Here is a 26293-nt window from a genome sequence, read left to right on the forward strand (position 1 = left end):
ACCTGTCGTGCCCCCTGGGTTGTCTACCCGGACCACCCGTCAGCCTTCCAGCCGTGCTCATCCGCTGTACCGGTCAGTTCCTGCCATCTGACCCGTGGGAGTCATCTGCTCTCACACAAGGTCGGTCCCAGAGTGGCACCTGGTCCCCCTGCTCGGTCCCTCCCTGGTTCACGGAGTCGATTGAGCCGCCGTGCGACCTTGGTCAGGCCGAGTAGGTATTTAGTCACGCCCCTCTGGTCCTTCCTTGCACCGAAGCACAGAGGTTCCACCACCCGGACCCGTAACAGTTTGCACAGGCCATGGAACCCGGTGGCCCCAGGCTCCTTCGCTCTCTGACCTGTACCAGGGGGTCTTACGTCAGAGATCCCAACAGGAGACTATCCTGTCCTATCTGCGGTCAGTCAACTCTCGCCTGGACACGCTGTCCACCCTGTCTGTGTCTGTCTCTAGCCGAGCGGAACCCGCTCCGGCGGAACCTCGACCTACTGGCGCTATGGCACCCGGCTCTGGACCCCGGCTCTCTGCACCTCCACGTTTTAGTGGTGACCCTGTCTTATGTCAAGGCTTCCTAAATCAGTGCACGCTGCACTTTGAACTCTTGGCACATCAGTTCCCCGCCGACCGGGCCAAGGTGGCGTTCATCATGTCTAACCTCACCGGGGAGGCATTGGCATGGCTAAACCCTCTGTGGGAGAGAGGGGATCCCCTGGTGTCAGATCTTCCGGCTTTCCTCACTGCCTTCCGGAAGGTCTTCGATGAGCCCGGACGAAAAACTTCTACTGCCTCTTCACTTCTCCGTCTCCGCCAAGGGAGTCTCACCGTGGGCCAATATGCCATATATTTCCGTACCCTCGCATCTGAGCTTGCCTGGAACAACTAGGCCCTGGTGTTGATCCTTCTGGGAGGGCCTTTCCGGGCGGATCAAGGATGAGCTAGCCGGTCGTGACATCGCTTCCACCCTGGATGACCTGGTGACATTAGCTACCAGGATTGACATCCGTTTTTTTGAACGAGCTAAGGAGACTACCCGGGAGAGAAGATTTCCGTGTCTCAATCCTGTATTCCAAAAGCCTGCCTCCCAACCAGCAATTCCCCGGGCATGCTCGCCTCAACCCATGCAAATTGACCAAACCAAGATGGTCAGATCTCGCCAAGAGATGCGCCGAGCCAAGGGGAGTTGCTTCTACAGTGGCAGTAAAGAGCATTAGATCCGTTCCTGCCCGGTGAAGCCGGGAAACTCCAGTGTCTAGGACCGCTTGGAGAGGTAGTCCTAGGCAAGAGTAAATCCTCTCTGTCCTTGACTCTATCTGTTTCCATTTCCAGTGGTGAGATCCGCTTCTTTGAGACCGCCCAACTGGATTCCGGAGCCGCTGGGAATCTCATTTCTCAGGCTCTTGTGAAGCGGTATCAGATTCCTACCATAAGTCTGGCTGAACAGTTGGCAGTTGCTTCCGTTGATGGGAGACTTCTTCCGGAAACCATCTTGCTCGTCACAGAGCCTGTAACCCTTCAGGTGGGAATGCTGCACTCGGAGAAGATCTCCTTTCATGTGCTGTCCGGTCTCTCTCACTCCCTCTTGCTTGGTCTACCCTGGTTACAGAGACATGAACCTGTCCTGAATTGGAGGTCTGGTGAAGTGCTCAGTTGGGGGCAGGAATGCCACGAGTCCTGCCTGCTACTGGTTCGTCCAGCTTGACCTCCGTCTACTCCGACTAATCTACCTGGTCAGCCGGCACCCTACTGGTCCTATGCGGATGTCTTAGACAAAAAGGAGGCAGAGACACTTCCACCTCATAGGCCGTATGATTGCCCAATCGACCTGGTACCTGGTGCTTCTCCTCCCCGCGGGCGTATCTACCCCTTGTCGCTGGCTGAGACCCGGGCCATGTCTGAGTACATAGAAGAGAATCTTGCTAGGGGATTCATCCAGAAATCTACCTCCCCGGCTGGAGCAGGATTCTTCTTCCTTAAGAAGAAAGAAGGCTCACTACGTCCCTGTATCGATTACAGGGGTCTTAACCAGATTACCATCAAGAATAAGTACCCCCTGCCTCTCATCTCGGAGCTGTTCGACCGCCTTAAAGGCGCGAAGATCTTCACCAAGCTCGATCTTCATGGGGCGTACAATTTTGTCCAGACCCGCCAGGGAGACGAGTGGAAGACAGCATTCAACACCCGGGAAGGTCACTATGAATATCGCATGATGCCCTTTGGTCTCTGTAATGCCCCAGCCGCCTTCCAGGAGCTAGTTAACAACATCATACGTGATCTCCTGTATTCTTGCTTGTTGGGGTACCTGGACGATATCTTGGTCTTCTCTCCGGACCTGCCCACACACCGGAGGGATGTTCGTCAGGTTCTGCTAAGGCTCCGGCAAAATCGCCTATGCGCAAAATTTGAGAAATACCTCTTCAAGCAGACCTCCCTTCCTTTCCTGGGCTATATTATCTCCGAGACTGGTCAGCGGATGGATCCCGAGAAGGTTTCTGCCGTCTTAAAGTGGCCCCGACCGGAGGGCTTGAAGGCGATTCAGCGATTCCTGGGCTTCGCAAATTATTACTGCCTCTTCATCCCTCATTTCTCCTCTCGGACCGCTCCCATCTCCGCGCTTACCCGTAAGGGAGCAAATCCCATGGAATGGACTTCCGAAGCAGAGGAGGCCTTTATCTCCCTAAAACAAGCCTTCGCCTCCGCCCCAGTGCTGCACAGTCCGAATTGCAAGAAGCAATTCTTCCTGGAGGTTGATGCATCCTACTTCGGAGATGGAGCGATGCTCACCCAGAAATCCCCGTCCGGGAGAATGGTAACCTGCGGCTTCTTCTCCAAGGTCTTCTCCTAGTCCGAGCGCAACTACTCCATAGGAGATCGTGAGCTGCTCGCCATAAAATTGGCGCTGGAGGAGTGGCGTTACCTTCTGGAGGGGGCTCTGCACCCGGTGGTCATCTACACTGACCACAAAAACCTGGCCTATTTACAAAACGCTCAAAGACTTAATCCACGTCAGGCCAGGTGGCCTCTATTCTTTGCCCGATTCTGCTTCACTCTGCATTACCGCCCAGCAGACAAGAACATTAAGGCTGATGCTTTATCCCGCTTGTTCCTGTCCACTGACCAAGAGGAGGAGCCTCTACATGTCATCGACCCCTCCAAAGTAATGACTGTGGCTCTGTTTGACCTGTCTCTTCTTCCACCCGGTAAGACTTTTGTGGCAGTTCCAGATCGTAAGAAGGTTCTACTCTTGGGCCATTCTTCCAAACTAGCCGGTCATGCTGGTCAGAGGAAGACCGTTCTGCTCATCGCCTGACATTACTGGTGGCCTTCTCTGCGCAAGGATGTTATGGACTTCGTCGCGGCTTGTTCCTCCTGTGCCCGTAACAAGGTTCCCCGGCACTTTCCATCCAGCCGTCTCATTCCTCTTCCCGTGCCTTCCGCTCCGTGGAAACACATAGCTATGGGCTTCATTACGGATCTCCCTGTCTCTGCCGGTTGTACAGTCATTTGGGTGGCTGCTGACCGCTTCTCTAAAATGGCCCACTTCATTCCTCTGCCTGGTCTTCCATCTGCAACTGTGCTGGCCAAGGACTTCATCTATCACATCTTCCGTCTTCACGGCCTACCCCTCCACATTGTGTCTGATCGCGGGGTTCAGTTCACTTCGCGCTTCTGGAGAGCTATGTGCAAGCTGCTGGACGTCTCTTTGGATTTTTCCTTACCAGTTTTCTCCGGCACTTTGTCAATGCTCACCATAACAATTGGGTTGAGCTCCTGCCCTGGGCCGAGATCTTCTATAACAACCATGAGAGCGAGTCTTCTACTAAATCCCCGTTCTTTGTGGTCTACGGTCAACACCCCCGGATTCCATTTCCCGTCTCCTCTTCTGTGGACAATCCTGCCGCGGAGTCTCTTGTCAGCGAATTTTCGTCAATTTGGGAAGACACTAGATCTGCACTTCTTCAGTCCTCCGAGCGGTTGAAGAGACATGCTGATAAGAGACATCTGGATCCTCCTCAATTCCATCCGGGAGACAAGGTCTGGCTTTCCTCCAAATATGTCTGTCTCAAGACCTTCCTATAAGTTGGGTCAGCGGTTCATCGGTCCGTTCGAGGTTCTGAACCAAATCAATCCCGTGGCCTACAAGCTGAAACTCCCGGTCACCTTACGGATTCCCAACTCCTTTCTTGTATCCCTCCTCAAACCTGTTGTCCTTAATTCCTTCTCTAATGATCCAGGTACCTCTCCAGCACCAGTCTCCGCTGAGGACGTCTTTGAGGTAGAAAACATTTTGGCCACCAAGAGGGTAAGAGGAAAGACTTTCTTTCTTGTGGATTGGAAGGGGTTTGGCCCTGAGGAGAGGTCTTGGGAACCCAGGGAGAACATTCATGCCCCTCATCTTCTTAAAAAATTTCTCTTGGACTTAAAGAAGGGGGCGCAAAGGGGGGGTACTGTAGCATCGGCGTCTCTGCCTCCTGCCGGGCAGAGATGCCGTTCCCCTCACCGCCATGGTCCTGGTCCGGCGTCTTCCGGCTCCCGTCCTGCAGCTACTGTGGTGCGCACTGCGCGCAGCTTCCCAGGCACTGTGCTTAGGGCGCGTGCTCCCTCCCTCTTAAAAGGGCCGCGCGCGCCGTCCTAAAAAGTCGGAGGACTTCCCCTATTTAAAACACCTCCTCCAATATGGAGGTGCCTGTGCAATGGTTGTTGTTCCATGTGCTAACACTTGCTTCAGCCCTCAGGTCATGCTACCTGTCAGTCCTGCCCGCCAGTCTGCCTGTCAGTCCTGCCCGCCTGTCTGTCCTGCTCGCCAGTCTGCCAGCCAGTTACCTACTGTGCTCACCAGCCTGCTTACTTGGAAGCACCTGCCAATTACCTGCTGTGCCCGCCAGCCTGCTTTCCTGGAAGCACCTGTCTGTTACCTGTTGTGCCAGCCTGCCTGCCTACCTGGAGCACCTGCCTGTTACCGGTCATACCCGCTAGGTTGTCTACCCGGACCACCCGTCAGCCTTCCAGCCGTGCTCATCCGCTGTACCGGTCAGTTCCTGCCATCTGACCCGTGGGAGTCACCTGCTCTTACACAAGGTCGGTCCCAGAGTGGCACCTGGTCCCCCTGCTCGGTCCCTCCCTGGTTCACGGAGTCGATTGAGCCGCCATGCGACCTTCGTCAGGCCGAGTAGGTACTTAATCACGCCCCTCTGGTCCCTCCTTGCACCGCAGCACAGAGGTTCGACCACCTGGACCCGTAACAACTACTATAATACTGCCCCTGTGTACAGGAATATAACTACTATAATACTGCCCCCATGTACAAGAATATAACTACTATAATACTGCCTCCTATGTACAAGAATATAACTACTATAATACTGCCCCTGTGTACAAGAATATAACTACTATAATACTGCTCCTACGTACAAGAATATAACTACGATAATACTGCTCCTACTTACAAGAATATAACTACTATAATACTGTTCTCTATGTACAAGAATATAACTATTATAGTACAATTTTCCCCATTGCTTCTTTCTCAAAGCATTCCTCGGATTGTAAGCCTCCTCTGTTTCTCACCAGTTGTGGTGTACATTCGGAGCCTGCAGCTAGCTAAGACTGGCCAGCATCCAGCCCTTCTGGTAACGTTTAACAATGGGCCTGAACTTCAGCCAGACGTTCTTGCTACAGATGGAGGACTGTCGTGACACCGCGTCAACAAGCCAGGTCGACGCTAACCACTGCCACAACTGGGGACTCTGCCAAGACGCAACCAGCTATGTATAGTAATTACAATCGACACTTTGCCTCCGGGCGGCTACATCTACACACATCGTATGCTGTCAAATGAGACACCCTCATCTGTATTGTGCAGCGCCTCCACAGGAGAAATGAAGAATTACACTATGTAATATATGTTAGATGATATTTATCACCTTGCGCTGGAAATTTGGCTGACAGTGGCCATTTTGGTAGCTAATAAAGAGTTTTAACATCAAAGGCTGTGTCAACCAATATGGCTGCCCTTACGTGTCCTACTGGGATTGTCACTCATTGATAATGGAAAATATTAATAATGTATAAGTAGAGAGCTTAGTGAGAGAAATTGATGGAGCATATTAGTATATGAAATGTATATATAATTTAAAGGGAATCTGTAACCAGGTTTTAAGCACTTTATCTGCTTATCTGAGACCAGCCTGATGTAGGGACAGACACCCTGATTCCAACGATGTGTCTGTGAGGAAAGCTGATGGACTGGTCTTCTGGTCACCGGCTGCTCCATCAGCAGTCATTTTATATCTAACAAGAGATGGCTATGTAATAAAAGATTGCGCTGTGACGCTATGTAAGGGACAGCACTGTACATAACAGCATAGGAAGCTATATAATAAGAGACGGCACCATATATAACTAGAGAGGATGGTACGTAATAAGGGAGGGTGTTATACATAATAAAAGATGAAACTATATAACTAAGGATGGCGCTATACATAATAAGTGAGTACACTATATACAAAGGGACTGTGCTATACATAATACGGCTACATTCCTGCATCTGTGTGCAGTGTCGGTGTGCTCCCGCTTTTACAGATGCATTGAGCAGGTCCTATTCTAATCCTCAAAATCAGATCAGAACAGGACACTCTCTGACCTTCACAGATCTCATTTTCAGATTCGTGATTTTCATGGATGTGTGAATGGACCTATAAAACTCTACAAGTCCTTGTGCTGTCCAATAAAAACATCTGGCATCACATAGACATATCACACAAATGTGAGAATGCAGCCTAAGGGATTTTACAGATAACATTATCACTCCAAGTCATACAGTGCAGATACTGAATAATATTTACATCCAGGCACTTACCGCTGACGTCTCATCTGATCAGAGTCGGTTTCTGCTGTTTCTTCTCCATCTGGTCAGACCTTCATGTCGACATCTCCCAGCCACGTCTCGTCTTGTCACGATGATGTCCAGCCTAGAAAATAACGAGGTCACATATATTGTTACATACATGTCTCCCCTGCACTGTACCCCTGAACACAGATATGTACCCCACCATTAATATACTTTTAGCCACGCAACAATCAAAATATAATGTGATAAGCAGCACTGTGCCCCCCATTAACTATAATCTCCACCGGCCAATAATATAAATTATTCAGTCTTTGTGAATCTCCGCAATTAACTGTAAAGCTATGTGCACATGGAAAACATACAAGGTTTTACAGTACAAGCAAAGTGAATGAGATTCCTGAAGTCTCATGCACACATTGCTTATTTTTTCCTTGCAGATTTGCAGCAAATTAAAATCTGCATAATGAAAATTCTTGCAGTGTATTTCACCAGTACTAATGAGTGGGGGAAAATAAGCAACAAAAGCAAGTCAAAAAGTGGTAAAAAAAAATATTTTACGCAGCGTTCTTCCAGCCAACACATTAGGACATGCAACAGAATTTTCTCCTGAAAATCCTGAATGTGTGCACATAGCCTTAGTCCCTGTCCTGTGCACACCCCCCCCCCATTTATTATAAGTCATTGATGGAATCTTAATGAATTTGGGAGTTGGAGAAGACATGATCAAGTATTAAGCATCCTCAGCTACCTCCCAATTCATTACAATTCCCTGATAGTGTCTTCTCCCACTTTTCAATTTATTATAAAGTATCCTATGCACCTTACCCCCATCATTGCTCTCCCCCCATTTTTGTTCTCCCACACCACACCTCACTGTCCTCTCCCCCACCCTTATCATTGTTCTTCTCCACCACCTTCATCATGCCCATCTCCCACCCCCATCATTCTTCTCCCTCACCACACCTCAGTGTCCTCTCCCCATCCCATCATTACTCTCCCCCACCACCCTCACCATTGTTCTCCCACATCAGACCTTGTTGTCCTCTCCCCATTCCCATCATTGCTCTCCTCCACCACCCCCATCGTTGCTCTCCCCCACCACCCCCATCATTGTTCTCCTACACCTGCCTCATCATTGCTCTCCTACACTACTCTCATTGTTGCTCTCCCACACCACCCCATCATTGCTCTCCTACAGCACCCCCATCATTGCTCTCCTACACCACCCCATCATTGTTCTCCTACACCTGCCTCATCATTTGTCTCTCCCACCATCACCCTCATCATTGCTCTTTCCCACCATCCCCCTCATCATTGCTCTCCCCCACCCTCATCATTGCTCTCCCACACCACCCTCATAATTGCTCTCTCCCGCCACCTCCATCACCCTCATCATTGCTCTCACCCCCCTCATCATTGCTCTCTCCCACCACCCCCATCATTGCTCTCACCCACCACACCTCAGTATCCTCTCCCCATCTCATCATTGCTCTCCCACACCCCCCCACCATTGTTCTCCCACACCACACATTGGTGTCCTCTCCCCCACCCCCCATCATTGCTCTCATCCACCACCCCCATCATTGCTCTCCCCCACCACCCCATCATTGTTCTCTTACACCTGCCTCATCATTGCTCTCCCACACCACCCCATCAATGTTTTTCCCCATCACCCCATCATTGTTCTCCTACACCACCCTCATCATTGCTCTCCCACACCACCCTTATCGTTGCTTTCCCACACCACCCCCATTATTGCTCTCCTACACCACACCATGATTGTTCTCCTACACCTGCCTCATCATTTGTCTCTCCCGCCATCACCCTCATCCTCATCATTGCTCTTTCCCACCACCCCCTCATCATTGCTCTCCCACACCACCCTCAACATTACTCTCTCCCACCACCCCATCACCCATATCATTGCTCTCTCACGCCCCCCTCATCATTGCTCTCTACCACCACCCCCATCATTGCTCTCCCACCATCCCATCACCATCATTGCTCTCCCTCATCACTCTCATTATTGCTCTCCCTCACCACCCTTATCATTTCTCTCTTCCACCACCATCATCATTGCTCTCCCACACCACCCTCATCATTGATCTCCCACACCAACCTCATCATTGCTCTCCCCTACCTTCATAATTACTCTCCCCCACATTCATCATTGCTCTCTCACACCCCCCTCATCATTGCTCTCCCCCACCCTCATCATTGCTCTCTCCCACCCTCATCATTGCACTCTCCCACCACCCCATCATTGCCCTCTCCCATCACCCCAATCATTGCTCTCTCCCACCCCATCATTGCTCTCTCCCACCACCCCATCACCCTAATGATTGCTCTCCTACATAACCCCCATCATTGCTCTCTCCTACCACCCCCATCACCCTCATCATTGCTCCCCCACACTATCTTCATCATTGCTCTCTCCCACCACCCCCACCACCCTCACCATTGTTCTCCCACACCACACATTGGTGTTTTCTCCTCACCCCCATCATTTCTCTCCCCCACTACCCCATCATTGTTCTCCTACACCTGCTTCATCATTGCTCTCCCACACCACCCCCGTCATTGTTTTTCCCCATCACCCCATCATTGTTCTCCTACACTACCCTCATCATTGCTCTCCCACACCAACCTCATCATTGCTCTCCCACACCACCTCCATCATTGCTCTCCTACACCACCCCCATCATTGTTCTCCTACACCTGCCTCATCATTTGTCTCTCCCCCATCACCCTCATCATTGCTCTCTCCCACCACCCCATCATTGCCCTCTTCCATCACCCCAATCATTGCTCTCTCCCACCCTCATCATTGCTCTCTCCCACCACCCCCATCACCCTAATGATTGCTCTCCTACATCACCCCCATCATTGCTCTCCCACCACCCCCATCACCCTCATCATTGCTCTCCCACACTATCTTCATCATTGCTCTCTCCCACCACCCCCACCATTGTTCTCCCACACCACACATTGGTGTTTTCTCCTCACCCCCATCATTTCTCTCCCCCACTACCCCATCAATGTTCTCCTACACCTGCTTCATCATTGCTCTCCCACACCACCCCCGTCATTGAATTTCCCCATCACCCCATCATTGCTCTCCCACCATCCCATCACCATCATTGCTCTCCCTCATCACTCTCATTATTGCTCTCCCTCACCACCCTTATCATTTCTCTCTTCCACCACCATCATCATTGCTCTCCCACACCACCCTCATCATTGATCTCCCACACCAACCTCATCATTGCTCTCCCCTACCTTCATAATTACTCTCCCCCACATTCATCATTGCTCTCTCACACCCCCCTCATCATTGCTCTCCCCCACCCTCATCATTGCTCTCTCCCACCCTCATCATTGCACTCTCCCACCACCCCATCATTGCCCTCTCCCATCACCCCAATCATTGCTCTCTCCCACCCCATCATTGCTCTCTCCCACCACCCCATCACCCTAATGATTGCTCTCCTACATAACCCCCATCATTGCTCTCTCCTACCACCCCCATCACCCTCATCATTGCTCCCCCACACTATCTTCATCATTGCTCTCTCCCACCACCCCCACCACCCTCACCATTGTTCTCCCACACCACACATTGGTGTTTTCTCCTCACCCCCATCATTTCTCTCCCCCACTACCCCATCATTGTTCTCCTACACCTGCTTCATCATTGCTCTCCCACACCACCCCCGTCATTGTTTTTCCCCATCACCCCATCATTGTTCTCCTACACTACCCTCATCATTGCTCTCCCACACCAACCTCATCATTGCTCTCCCACACCACCTCCATCATTGCTCTCCTACACCACCCCCATCATTGTTCTCCTACACCTGCCTCATCATTTGTCTCTCCCCCATCACCCTCATCATTGCTCTCTCCCACCACCCCATCATTGCCCTCTTCCATCACCCCAATCATTGCTCTCTCCCACCCTCATCATTGCTCTCTCCCACCACCCCCATCACCCTAATGATTGCTCTCCTACATCACCCCCATCATTGCTCTCCCACCACCCCCATCACCCTCATCATTGCTCTCCCACACTATCTTCATCATTGCTCTCTCCCACCACCCCCACCATTGTTCTCCCACACCACACATTGGTGTTTTCTCCTCACCCCCATCATTTCTCTCCCCCACTACCCCATCAATGTTCTCCTACACCTGCTTCATCATTGCTCTCCCACACCACCCCCGTCATTGAATTTCCCCATCACCCCATCATTGTTCTCCTACACTACCCTCATCATTGCTCTCCCACACCAACCTCATCATTGCTCTCCCATACCACCTCCATCATTGCTCTCCTACACCACCCCCATCATTGTTCTCCTACACCTGCCTCATCATTTGTCTCTCCCCCATCACCCTCATCATTGCTCTCTTCCACTACCCCCTCATCATTGCTCTCTCCCACCACCCTCATCATTGCTCTCCCCCACCCTCATCATTGCTCTCCCACACCACCCTCATCATTCCTCTCTCCCACCACGCCATCACCCTCATTATTGCTCTCTCACCCCCCTCATCATTGCTCTCTACCACCACCCCATCACTATCATTGCTCTCCCACACCACCCCCATTATTGCTCTCTCCCACCACCCCCATCACCCTCATCATTGCTCTCCCACACTACCCTCATCACTGCTCTATCCCACCACCCTCATCATTGCTCTCCTACACCACCCCCATCATTCCTCTCTTACACCACCCCCATCATTGTTCTCATACACCTGCCTCATGATTTGTCTCCATCTGCCCATTATTGCTCTCTCCCACCACACCTCAGTGTCTTCTTCTCAGTTTATTGATAAAAAAAACCACTTACCTCTTTGCCCGTTCCCCTGCAGCATAAACGTTGCCGGCAACTTTCTCTCTGATACAGGCGCACGCTGCATGATAACATCATCAAGCTGCGCATGTCTGTGTCAGAAAGCGCCGGGCAGGAAGCAGAGGATGGATCCCTGCAGCTCCACTGCCATTTTCTCCTATAGGCAGCGGAGCTGCAGGGATTGCTCCCTGCCCGCTGTGTATAATGAGGGCAATCTGGCCATGGGCCCACCAGAGATTGCCCTCAGTACTAGCCACTCTGTAAGGGTCCCCCTGGGTATCTGGGCCCCGGCAGTATGTCCGCCCCCGCTATGATCTGCTTCCACCTCTGATATAGTGTATTCCACCAAGAATACACTCTATACTCCTGTACATTTTCTGTTCCTGTATAGTACTCTGCCTAACCGGTTTCATCTTCTTCCACCTACATCAGTATAGCTGCCTGGATATTTTTACATCATTGTTACCTGGTTTCTAGCAGAGCTAAACTCTCCTGCCCTCCTCCAAATCGAAGCTTGTAATTATTAGGCAGTGCAGAGCTCAGTTTGTTGTCGGCTGCTGACAGCTGTGTTGATACATACAGTACAGACCAAAAGTTTGGACACACCTTCTCATTTAAAGATATTTCTGTATTTTCCTGACTATGAAAATTGTACATTCACACTGAAGACATCAAAACTATGAATTAACACATGTGGAATTATATACTTAACAAAAAAGTGTGAAACAACTGAAAATATGTCTTATATTCTAGGTTCTTCAAAGTAGCCACCTTTTGCTTTGATGACTGCTTTGCACACTCTTGGCATTCTCTTGATGAGCTTCAAGAGGTAGTCACCGGAAATGGTTTTCACTTCACAGGTGTGCCCTGTCAGGTTTAATAAGTGGGATTTCTTGCCTTATAAATGGGGTTGGGACCACCAGTTGTGTTGGGCAGAAGTCTGGTGGATACACAGCTGATAGTCCTACTGAATAGACTGTTAGAATTTGTATTATGGCAAGAAAATAGCAGCTAAGTAAAGAAAAACGAGTGGCCATCATTACTTTAAGAAATGAAGGTCAGTCAGTCCGAAAAATTGGGAAAACTTTGAAAGTGTCCCCAAGTGCAGTTGCAAAAACCATCAAGCGCTACAAAGAAACTGGCTCACACGAGGACCGCCCCAGGAAAAGAAGACCAAGAGTCACCTCTGCTTCTGAGGATAAGTTTATCCGAGTCACCAGCCTCAGAAATCGCAGGTTAACAGCAGCTCAGATTAGAGACCAGGTCAATGCCACACAGAGTTCTAGCAGTAGACACATCTCTTCAACAACTGTTAAGAGGAGACTTTGTGCAGCAGGCCTTCATGGTAAAATAGCTGCTAGGAAACCACTGCTAATGACAGGCAACAAGCAGAAGAGACTTGTTTGGGCTAAAGAACACAAAGAATGGACATTACACCAGTGGAAATCTGTGCTTTGGTCTGATGAATCCAAATTTGAGATCTTTGGTTCCAACCACTGTGTCTTTGTGCGACGCAGAAAAGGTGAACGGATGGACTCTACATGCCTGGTTCCCACCGTGAAGCACGGAGGAGGAAGTGTGATGGTGTGGGGGTGCTTTCCTGGTGACACTGTTGGGGATTTATTCAAAATTGAAGGCTTACTGAACCAGCATGGCTACCACAGCATCTTGCAGCGGCATGCTATTCCATCCGGTTTGCGTTTAGTTGGACCATCATTTATTTTTCAACAGGACAATGACCCCAAACACACCTCCAGGCTGTGTAAGGGCTATTTGACCAAGAATGAGAGTGATGGGGTGCTACGCCAGATGACCTGGCCTCCACAGTCACCAGACCTGAACCCAATCGAGATGGTTTGGGGTGAGCTGGACCGCAGAGTGAAGGCAAAAGGGCCAACAAGTGCTAAGCATCTCTGGGAACTCCTTCAAGATTGTTGGAAGACCATTTCTGGTGACTACCACTTGAAGCTCATGAAGAGAATGCCAAGAGTGTGCAAAGCAGTCAACAAAGCAAAAGGTGGCTACTTTGTAGAACCTAGAATATAAGACATATTTTCAGTTGTTTCACACTTTTTTGTTAAGTATATAATTCCACATGTGTTAATTCATAGTTTTGATGCCTTCAGTGTGAATGTACAATTTTCATAGTCATGAAAATACAGAAAAATCTTTAACTGAGAAGGGGTGTCCAAACTTTTGGTCTGTACTGTATGGTAGGAGATAATCATCTGCCATATATATGAATAGAGATGCATTTGCAGTTTCAAATCACTAATCTGTCAGCAGCAGGCAACAAACAGCACAGCTTGTGTCTCAGCTGTGCGCTGCCTATTTATTACAAGCTCTGTTATGTCAAAGTGCAGGAGAGTTAACCTCTGCTAAGAACCAGGTAAAACCACACAGGCAACTATGCAGATGTGGATGGAAGAAAATAAAATAGCCCAGGCAGGGTACTGTACAGAGAGTGTACAGGAGCATAAAGTGAATACTACACTTAGCTTGAAGATAATTCAGAGAGATGGGTCTAGTCAAGAGAAAACAAGAGATGAGGGAGGTGTCTGCAGAACTGAGGAGAAGCAGGGTGCTCTCGTGAATCGTAGGTTTAGCAGTGGAAGAATAGGACCTCCTATTCAGCTATGTAAAGCTGGATGTACAAAGGGTCAAATAGAGACGAAAAACGACACAAAGATACAAGAAATAAATGTTATGCTGACCTTAGTCTGTTAATTATCAATAAGTATGCATTTATTGTGCTTTATGAAAAATATTGCAATTGTGGGAATAACCCTTTAATCAAAAAGAGGTGTTAAAGCACTGCTTTCTTTCAAATAGCTACACTTACATAATAAACCTCTGTCTACCTGCAGCAATCACAAGGGGGCACTCACTACATAATGCAGCTCCAAGCTAACATCATCAGCTCTTGAAGGCTCAAAAGGACATTTTAGGTAATGGGAACCCTGCAAATTGCACCTTTCGGAACTGTCCCTAAGGTATTCTCTACTAATATCATCATATGATATATCAGGTCACTGCCTACCACAGATTCAACACATTCTTCTCCTGAAATACTCTGTTCTCCTAAGAGAATCTGGCTCCTTCCATTATATAATTCCCAGTCTATGATCTTCCACTTGTGTCCATTCTTCATCTCACATCATGATAATGGACAGGTTTCACTGGACAGGTCACTTTCCCTATAAGATCAGTACACTCTTCTGCTGCTCTAGTTTTGTACAAGGCACACAAAAGGCCGAATTTGATAATGTGCTAAAACAGATGTGAATTAGGGCGGCCACCAGGAGGCAGTATGACATAAAAGGCTTAACATATTTGAGCCTTATGACAATGTGCACACAGGGCAGATTTCACTGGACATAGCCTTGGGACCATAATAAGATGCCTCACCAATAATATATATCTCCCGCATTCTGATGAGATCACATTGTGCGTAGCTTCGGTCACTAAAAGCCCGTCAGATTCTATATATATAGTCCAATGTATCCACATTAGTATAATACGGACAAGAATACAGGACGGCATCTATCCTTGTATGATCACGGCCACTGTCATACTCCAGAGCTGCGCTCATATATATCCAGCTACTCATCCCCTGTGAATTTATGAATTACTGAAAAGCTATGTAAACAGTGTGATACATGATATGCAAGAGGAGAACATGACCCGCTCTGACTTCAGGCCTCTAAGATTCCGCGAAAATGTGTGTGCGCCCTGCCAAGTAGTGGATGTAATAGATCCCTGGTATCCCTGACTCTCCCCCTGCAAGAAAATACAACGGATCTTTTGGTTTTGGAAAATTACAAGCTGACAAGATAAGAACATGCTGATAATTGGGGTACAGAAAAATGACTCTGACACTTGGGGTACAGGATAATTACACTGACACTTGGGTTACAGGATAATGACACTGACACTTGGGGTACAGGATGATGATACTGACACTTGGGGTACAGGATAATGACGCTGATAATTGGGGTACAGAAAAATGACTCTGACACTTGGGGTACAGGATAATTACACTGACACTTGGGTTACAGGATAATGACACTGACACTTGGGGTACAGGATGATGACACTGACACTTGGGGTACAGGATAATGACGCTGATAATTGGGGTACAGAAAAATGACTCTGACACTTGGGGTACAGGATAATTACACTGACACTTGGGGTACAGGGTAATGACGCTGACACTTGGGGTACAGGATGATGACACTGACACTTGGGGTACAGGATAATGACGCTGACACTTGGGGTACAGGATAATGACACTGACACTAGGGGTACACGATAATGACGCTGACACTTCGGGTACACGATAATGACACCAACACTTGGGGTACAGGATAATGACACTTGGGGTACAGGATAATGACACTGACACTTGGGGTACAGGATAATGACGCTGACACTTGGGGTACAGGATAATGGCACTGACACTTGGGGTACAGGATAATGATACTGACACTTGAGGTACAGGATAATGACACTTGGAGTACAGGATGATGACACTGACACTAGGGGTACACGATAATGACACCAACACTTATGATACAGGATAATGACGCTGACACTTGGGATGCAAGATAATGACACTGACACTTGGGGTACAGGATAACTACAGACTGATGATCGAGGTACAGGATGATGACACTGACACTAGGGGTACACGATAATGACACCAACACTTGGGGTACAGGATAATGATGCTGACACTTGGGATGCAAGATAATGACACTGACACTTGGGGTACAGGATACTGACACTTGGGGTACAGGATAATGATGCTGACACTTGGGGTACAGGATAATGACATTGACTCTTGGGGTACAGGATAATGACACCGACACCTGGGGTACAGGATAATGACATTGACTCTTGGAGTACAGCATAATGACACTGACACTTGGTCCAAGATAATGATGCTGACACTTGGGGTACAGGATAATGACACTGACACTTGGGGTACAGGATAATGACACTGACACTTGGAGTACAGGATAATGACACTGACACTTGGAGTACAGGATGATGACACTGGCACTTGGAGTACAGGATGATGACACTGGCACTTGGGGTACAGGATAATGACACTGGCACTTGGGGTACAGGATAATGACACTGACACTTGGGGTGCAGGATAGTGACACTGGCACTTGGGGTGCAGGATAATGACACTGATATTTGGGGTGCAGGATAGTGACACTGATATTTGGGGTACAGGATGATGACACTGACACTTGGGGTATGGGATAATGACACTGACACTTGGGGTATGCGATAATGACACTGACACTTGGGGTACAGGATAATGACGCTGACACTTGGGGTACAGGATAATGACGCTGGGACTCGGGGTACAGGATGATGACACTGACACTTGGGGTACAGGATAATGACGCTGACACTTGGGGTACAGGATAATGACACTGGCACTTGGGGTACAGGATGATGACAATGACACTTGGGGTACAGGGTAATGACACTGACATTTGGGGTACAGGATGATGGCAATGACACTTGGGGTACAGGATAATGACACTTGGGGTACAGGATGATGACACTGACACTTGGGGTACAGGATGATGACAATGACACTTGGGGTACAGGATGATGACACTGACACTTGGGGTACAGGATAATGACACTTGGGGTACAGGATGATGACACTGACACTTGGGGTACAATACAATGATGCTGACACTTGGGGTACTGGATAATCACACACTGGCACTTGGGGTACAGAATAGTGACAGACTGATGATCGGGGTACAGGATAATGAAATTAACACTTGGGGTGGAGGATAATGACACTGACACTTGGGGTACAGGGTAATGACACTGACACTTGGGGTACAGGATGATGACACTGACACTTGGGGTACAGGATAATGACACTGACACTTGGGGTACAGGATAATGACACTTGTGGTACAGGATAATGATGCTGACACTTGGGGTACAGGATAATGACACTGACACTTGGGGTACAGGATAATGACACTTGAGGTACAGGATAATGACGCTGACACTTGGGGTACAGGATAATGACACTGACACTTGGGGTAAAAGATGATGACACTGACACTTGGGGTACAGGGTAATGACACTGACACTTGGGGTACAGGATGATGGCAATGACACTTGGGGAACAGGATAATGACACTTGGGGTACAGGATAATGACACTGACACTTGGGGTACAGGATGATGACAATGACACTTGGGGTACAGGACGATGACAATGGCACTTGGGGTACAGGATAATGACACTTGGGGTACAGGATGATGGCAATGACACTTGGGGTAAAAGATGATGACACTGACACTTGGGGTACAGGGTAATGACACTGACATTTGGGGTACAGGATGATGGCAATGACACTTGGGGTACAGGATAATGACACTTGGGGTACAGGATGATGACACTGACACTTGGGGTACAGGATGATGACAATGACACTTGGGGTACAGGATGATGACACTGACACTTGGGGTACAGGATAATGACACTTGGGGTACAGGATGATGACACTGACACTTGGGGTACAGGATGATGACAATGACACTTGGGGTACAGGATGATGACACTGACACTAGGGGTACACGATAATGACACCAACACTTGGGATACAGGATAATGACGCTGACACTTGGGATGCAAGATAATGACACTGACACTTGGGGTACAGGATAACTACAGACTGATGATCGAGGTACAGGATGATGACACTGACACTAGGGGTACACGAAAATGACACCAACACTTGGGGTACAGGATAATGATGCTGACACTTGGGATGCAAGATAATGACACTGACACTTGGGGTACAGGATACTGACACTTGGGGTACAGGATAATGATGCTGACACTTGGGGTACAGGATAATGACATTGACTCTTGGGGTACAGGATAATGACACCGACACCTGGGGTACAGGATAATGACATTGACTCTTGGAGTACAGCATAATGACACTGACACTTGGTCCAAGATAATGATGCTGACACTTGGGGTGCAGGATAAAATGACACTGACACTTGGGGTACAGGAAAATCACACACTGACACTTGGGGTACAGGATAGTGACAGAATGATGATCAGGGTACAGGATAATGACACTGACACTTGGGGTACAGGATGATGACACTGGCACTTGGGGTACAGGATAATGACACTGACACTTGGAGTACAGGATGATGACACTGGCACTTGGGGTACAGGATAATGACACTGGCACTTGGGGTACAGGATAATGACACTGACACTTGGGGTGCAGGATAGTGACACTGGCACTTGGGGTGCAGGATAATGACACTGATATTTGGGGTGCAGGATAGTGACACTGGCAATTAGGGTACAGGATAATGACGCTGGGACTCGGGGTACAGGATAATGACACTGATATTTGGGGTACAGGATGATGACACTGACACTTGGGGTATGGGATAATGACACTGACACTTGGGGTATGCGATAATGACACTGACACTTGGAGTACAGGATAATGACGCTGACACTTGGGGTACAGGATAATGACGCTGGGACTCGGGGTACAGGATGATGACACTGACACTTGGGGTACAGGATAATGACGCTGACACTTGGGGTACAGGATAATGACACTGGCACTTGGGGTACAGGATGATGACAATGACACTTGGGGTACAGGGTAATGACACTGACATTTGGGGTACAGGATGATGGCAATGACACTTGGGGTACAGGATAATGACACTTGGGGTACAGGATGATGACACTGACACTTGGGGTACAGGATGATGACAATGACACTTGGGGTACAGGATGATGACACTGACACTTGGGGTACAGGATAATGACACTTGGGGTACAGGATGATGACACTGACACTTGGGGTACAATACAATGATGCTGACACTTGGGGTACTGGATAATCACACACTGGCACTTGGGGTACAGAATAGTGACAGACTGATGATCGGGGTACAGGATAATGAAATTAACACTTGGGGTGGAGGATAATGACACTGACACTTGGGGTACAGGGTAATGACACTGACACTTGGGGTACAGGATGATGACACTGACACTTGGGGTACAGGATAATGACACTGACACTTGGGGTACAGGATAATGACACTTGTGGTACAGGATAATGATGCTGACACTTGGGGTACAGGATAATGACACTGACACTTGGGGTACAGGATAATGACACTTGAGGTACAGGATAATGACGCTGACACTTGGGGTACAGGATAATGACACTGACACTTGGGGTAAAAGATGATGACACTGACACTTGGGGTACAGGGTAATGACACTTGGGGTACAGGGTAATGACACTGACACTTGGGGTACAGGATGATGGCAATGACACTTGGGGAACAGGATAATGACACTTGGGGTACAGGATAATGACACTGACACTTGGGGTACAGGATAATGACGCTGACACTTGGGGTACAGGATAATGACGCTGACACTTGGGGTACAGGATGATGACACTGGCACTTGGGGTACAGGATAATGACACTGGCACTTGGGGTACAGGATAATGACACTGACACTTGGGGTGCAGGATAGTGACACTGGCACTTGGGGTGCAGGATAATGACACTGATATTTGGGGTGCAGGATAGTGACACTGATATTTGGGGTACAGGATGATGACACTGACACTTGGGGTATGGGATAATGACACTGACACTTGGGGTATGCGATAATGACACTGACACTTGGGGTACAGGATAATGACGCTGACACTTGGGGTACAGGATAATGACGCTGGGACTCGGGGTACAGGATGATGACACTGACACTTGGGGTACAGGATAATGACGCTGACACTTGGGGTACAGGATAATGACACTGGCACTTGGGGTACAGGATGATGACAATGACACTTGGGGTACAGGGTAATGACACTGACATTTGGGGTACAGGATGATGGCAATGACACTTGGGGTACAGGATAATGACACTTGGGGTACAGGATGATGACACTGACACTTGGGGTACAGGATGATGACAATGACACTTGGGGTACAGGATGATGACACTGACACTTGGGGTACAGGATAATGACACTTGGGGTACAGGATGATGACACTGACACTTGGGGTACAATACAATGATGCTGACACTTGGGGTACTGGATAATCACACACTGGCACTTGGGGTACAGAATAGTGACAGACTGATGATCGGGGTACAGGATAATGAAATTAACACTTGGGGTGGAGGATAATGACACTGACACTTGGGGTACAGGGTAATGACACTGACACTTGGGGTACAGGATGATGACACTGACACTTGGGGTACAGGATAATGACACTGACACTTGGGGTACAGGATAATGACACTTGTGGTACAGGATAATGATGCTGACACTTGGGGTACAGGATAATGACACTGACACTTGGGGTACAGGATAATGACACTTGAGGTACAGGATAATGACGCTGACACTTGGGGTACAGGATAATGACACTGACACTTGGGGTAAAAGATGATGACACTGACACTTGGGGTACAGGGTAATGACACTGACACTTGGGGTACAGGATGATGGCAATGACACTTGGGGAACAGGATAATGACACTTGGGGTACAGGATAATGACACTGACACTTGGGGTACAGGATGATGACAATGACACTTGGGGTACAGGACGATGACAATGGCACTTGGGGTACAGGATAATGACACTTGGGGTACAGGATGATGGCAATGACACTTGGGGTAAAAGATGATGACACTGACACTTGGGGTACAGGGTAATGACACTGACATTTGGGGTACAGGATGATGGCAATGACACTTGGGGTACAGGATAATGACACTTGGGGTACAGGATGATGACACTGACACTTGGGGTACAGGATGATGACAATGACACTTGGGGTACAGGATGATGACACTGACACTTGGGGTACAGGATAATGACACTTGGGGTACAGGATGATGACACTGACACTTGGGGTACAGGATGATGACAATGACACTTGGGGTACAGGATGATGACACTGACACTAGGGGTACACGATAATGACACCAACACTTGGGATACAGGATAATGACGCTGACACTTGGGATGCAAGATAATGACACTGACACTTGGGGTACAGGATAACTACAGACTGATGATCGAGGTACAGGATGATGACACTGACACTAGGGGTACACGAAAATGACACCAACACTTGGGGTACAGGATAATGATGCTGACACTTGGGATGCAAGATAATGACACTGACACTTGGGGTACAGGATAATGATGCTGACACTTGGGGTACAGGATAATGACATTGACTCTTGGGGTACAGGATAATGACACCGACACCTGGGGTACAAGATAATGACATTGACTCTTGGAGTACAGCATAATGACACTGACACTTGGTCCAAGATAATGATGCTGACACTTGGGGTACAGGATAATGACACTGACATTTGGGATACAGGATAATGACACTGACACTTGGGGTGCAGGATAAAATGACACTGACACTTGGGGTACAGGAAAACACACACTGACACTTGGGGTACAGGATAGTGACAGAATGATGATCAGGGTACAGGATAATGACACTGACACTTGGGGTACAGGATAATGACACTGACACTTGGAGTACAGGATGATGACACTGGCACTTGGGGTACAGGATAATGACACTGGCACTTGGGGTACAGGATAATGACACTGACACTTGGGGTGCAGGATAGTGACACTGGCACTTGGGGTGCAGGATAATGACACTGATATTTGGGGTGCAGGATAGTGACACTGGCAATTAGGGTACAGGATAATGACGCTGGGACTCGGGGTACAGGATAATGACACTGATATTTGGGGTACAGGATGATGACACTGACACTTGGGGTATGGGATAATGACACTGACACTTGGGGTATGCGATAATGACACTGACACTTGGGGTACAGGATAATGACGCTGACACTTGGGGTACAGGATAATGACGCTGGGACTCGGGGTACAGGATGATGACACTGACACTTGGGGTACAGGATAATGACGCTGACACTTGGGGTACAGGATAATGACACTGGCACTTGGGGTACAGGATGATGACAATGACACTTGGGGTACAGGGTAATGACACTGACATTTGGGGTACAGGATGATGGCAATGACACTTGGGGTACAGGATAATGACACTTGGAGTACAGGATGATGACACTGACACTTGGGGTACAGGATGATGACAATGACACTTGGGGTACAGGATGATGACACTGACACTTGGGGTACAGGATAATGACACTTGGGGTACAGGATGATGACACTGACACTTGGGGTACAATACAATGATGCTGACACTTGGGGTACTGGATAATCACACACTGGCACTTGGGGTACAGAATAGTGACAGACTGATGATCGGGGTACAGGATAATGAAATTAACACTTGGGGTGGAGGATAATGACACTGACACTTGGGGTACAGGGTAATGACACTGACACTTGGGGTACAGGATGATGACACTGACACTTGGGGTACAGGATAATGACACTGACACTTGGGGTACAGGATAATGACACTTGTGGTACAGGATAATGATGCTGACACTTGGGGTACAGGATAATGACACTGACACTTGGGGTACAGGATAATGACACTTGAGGTACAGGATAATGACGCTGACACTTGGGGTACAGGATAATGACACTGACACTTGGGGTAAAAGATGATGACACTGACACTTGGGGTACAGGGTAATGACACTTGGGGTACAGGGTAATGACACTGACACTTGGGGTACAGGATGATGGCAATGACACTTGGGGAACAGGATAATGACACTTGGGGTACAGGATAATGACACTGACACTTGGGGTACAGGATAATGACTCTGACACTTGGGGTACAGGATAATGACGCTGACACTTGGGGTACAGGATGATGACACTGGCACTTGGGGTACAGGATAATGACACTGGCACTTGGGGTACAGGATAATGACACTGACACTTGGGGTGCAGGATAGTGACACTGGCACTTGGGGTGCAGGATAATGACACTGATATTTGGGGTGCAGGATAGTGACACTGATATTTGGGGTACAGGATGATGACACTGACACTTGGGGTATGGGATAATGACACTGACACTTGGGGTATGCGATAATGACACTGACACTTGGGGTACAGGATAATGACGCTGACACTTGGGGTACAGGATAATGACGCTGGGACTCGGGGTACAGGATGATGACACTGACACTTGGGGTACAGGATAATGACGCTGACACTTGGGGTACAGGATAATGACACTGGCACTTGGGGTACAGGATGATGACAATGACACTTGGGGTACAGGGTAATGACACTGACATTTGGGGTACAGGATGATGGCAATGACACTTGGGGTACAGGATAATGACACTTGGGGTACAGGATGATGACACTGACACTTGGGGTACAGGATGATGACAATGACACTTGGGGTACAGGATGATGACACTGACACTTGGGGTACAGGATAATGACACTTGGGGTACAGGATGATGACACTGACACTTGGGGTACAATACAATGATGCTGACACTTGGGGTACTGGATAATCACACACTGGCACTTGGGGTACAGAATAGTGACAGACTGATGATCGGGGTACAGGATAATGAAATTAACACTTGGGGTGGAGGATAATGACACTGACACTTGGGGTACAGGGTAATGACACTGACACTTGGGGTACAGGATGATGACACTGACACTTGGGGTACAGGATAATGACACTGACACTTGGGGTACAGGATAATGACACTTGTGGTACAGGATAATGATGCTGACACTTGGGGTACAGGATAATGACACTGACACTTGGGGTACAGGATAATGACACTTGAGGTACAGGATAATGACGCTGACACTTGGGGTACAGGATAATGACACTGACACTTGGGGTAAAAGATGATGACACTGACACTTGGGGTACAGGGTAATGACACTGACACTTGGGGTACAGGATGATGGCAATGACACTTGGGGAACAGAATAATGACACTTGGGGTACAGGATAATGACACTGACACTTGGGGTACAGGATGATGACAATGACACTTGGGGTACAGGACGATGACAATGGCACTTGGGGTACAGGATAATGACACTTGGGGTACAGGATGATGGCAATGACACTTGGGGTAAAAGATGATGACACTGACACTTGGGGTACAGGGTAATGACACTGACATTTGGGGTACAGGATGATGGCAATGACACTTGGGGTACAGGATAATGACACTTGGGGTACAGGATGATGACACTGACACTTGGGGTACAGGATGATGACAATGACACTTGGGGTACAGGATGATGACACTGACACTTGGGGTACAGGATAATGACACTTGGGGTACAGGATGATGACACTGACACTTGGGGTACAGGATGATGACAATGACACTTGGGGTACAGGATGATGACACTGACACTAGGGGTACACGATAATGACACCAACACTTGGGATACAGGATAATGACGCTGACACTTGGGATGCAAGATAATGACACTGACACTTGGGGTACAGGATAACTACAGACTGATGATCGAGGTACAGGATGATGACACTGACACTAGGGGTACACGAAAATGACACCAACACTTGGGGTACAGGATAATGATGCTGACACTTGGGATGCAAGATAATGACACTGACACTTGGGGTACAGGATAATGATATTGACACTTGGGGTACAGGATAATGATGCTGACACTTGGGGTACAGGATAATGACATTGACTCTTGGGGTACAGGATAATGACACCGACACCTGGGGTACAGGATAATGACATTGACTCTTGGAGTACAGCATAATGACACTGACACTTGGTCCAAGATAATGATGCTGACACTTGGGGTACAGGATAATGACACTGACATTTGGGATACAGGATAATGACACTGACACTTGGGGTGCAGGATAAAATGACACTGACACTTGGGGTACAGGAAAATCACACACTGACACTTGGGGTACAGGATAGTGACAGAATGATGATCAGGGTACAGGATAATGACACTGACACTTGGGGTACAGGATAATGACACTGACACTTGGAGTACAGGATGATGACACTGGCACTTGGGGTACAGGATAATGACACTGGCACTTGGGGTACAGGATAATGACACTGACACTTGGGGTGCAGGATAGTGACACTGGCACTTGGGGTGCAGGATAATGACACTGATATTTGGGGTGCAGGATAGTGACACTGGCAATTAGGGTACAGGATAATGACGCTGGGACTCGGGGTACAGGATAATGACACTGATATTTGGGGTACAGGATGATGACACTGACACTTGGGGTATGGGATAATGACACTGACACTTGGGGTATGCGATAATGACACTGACACTTGGGGTACAGGATAATGACGCTGGGACTCGGGGTACAGGATGATGACACTGACACTTGGGGTACAGGATAATGACGCTGACACTTGGGGTACAGGATAATGACACTGGCACTTGGGGTACAGGATGATGACAATGACACTTGGGGTACAGGGTAATGACACTGACATTTGGGGTACAGGATGATGGCAA

At 48.4% G+C, this 26293-nt stretch overlaps 1 long non-coding RNA gene across 1 annotated transcript in view; it reads right to left on the reverse strand.

Moving 5' to 3' along the window:
- Window positions 1–6854: 6854 nt before the first annotated feature.
- The window catches only part of LOC141272127 (uncharacterized), a 74242-nt gene continuing 54803 nt past the window's right edge, over window positions 6855–26293 (reverse strand). The window contains exon 3 of the long non-coding RNA XR_012321978.1: window positions 6855–6965. This is a non-coding gene — a long non-coding RNA (uncharacterized lncRNA). The remainder of the gene's footprint in view (window positions 6966–26293) is intronic.

This window comes from Phyllobates terribilis, unplaced genomic scaffold (genome assembly GCF_046119375.1).
Source record: "Phyllobates terribilis strain yellow unplaced genomic scaffold, ASM4611937v1 Scaffold_5__5_contigs__length_657084704, whole genome shotgun sequence".
Classification (NCBI taxonomy): domain Eukaryota; kingdom Metazoa; phylum Chordata; class Amphibia; order Anura; family Dendrobatidae; genus Phyllobates; species Phyllobates terribilis.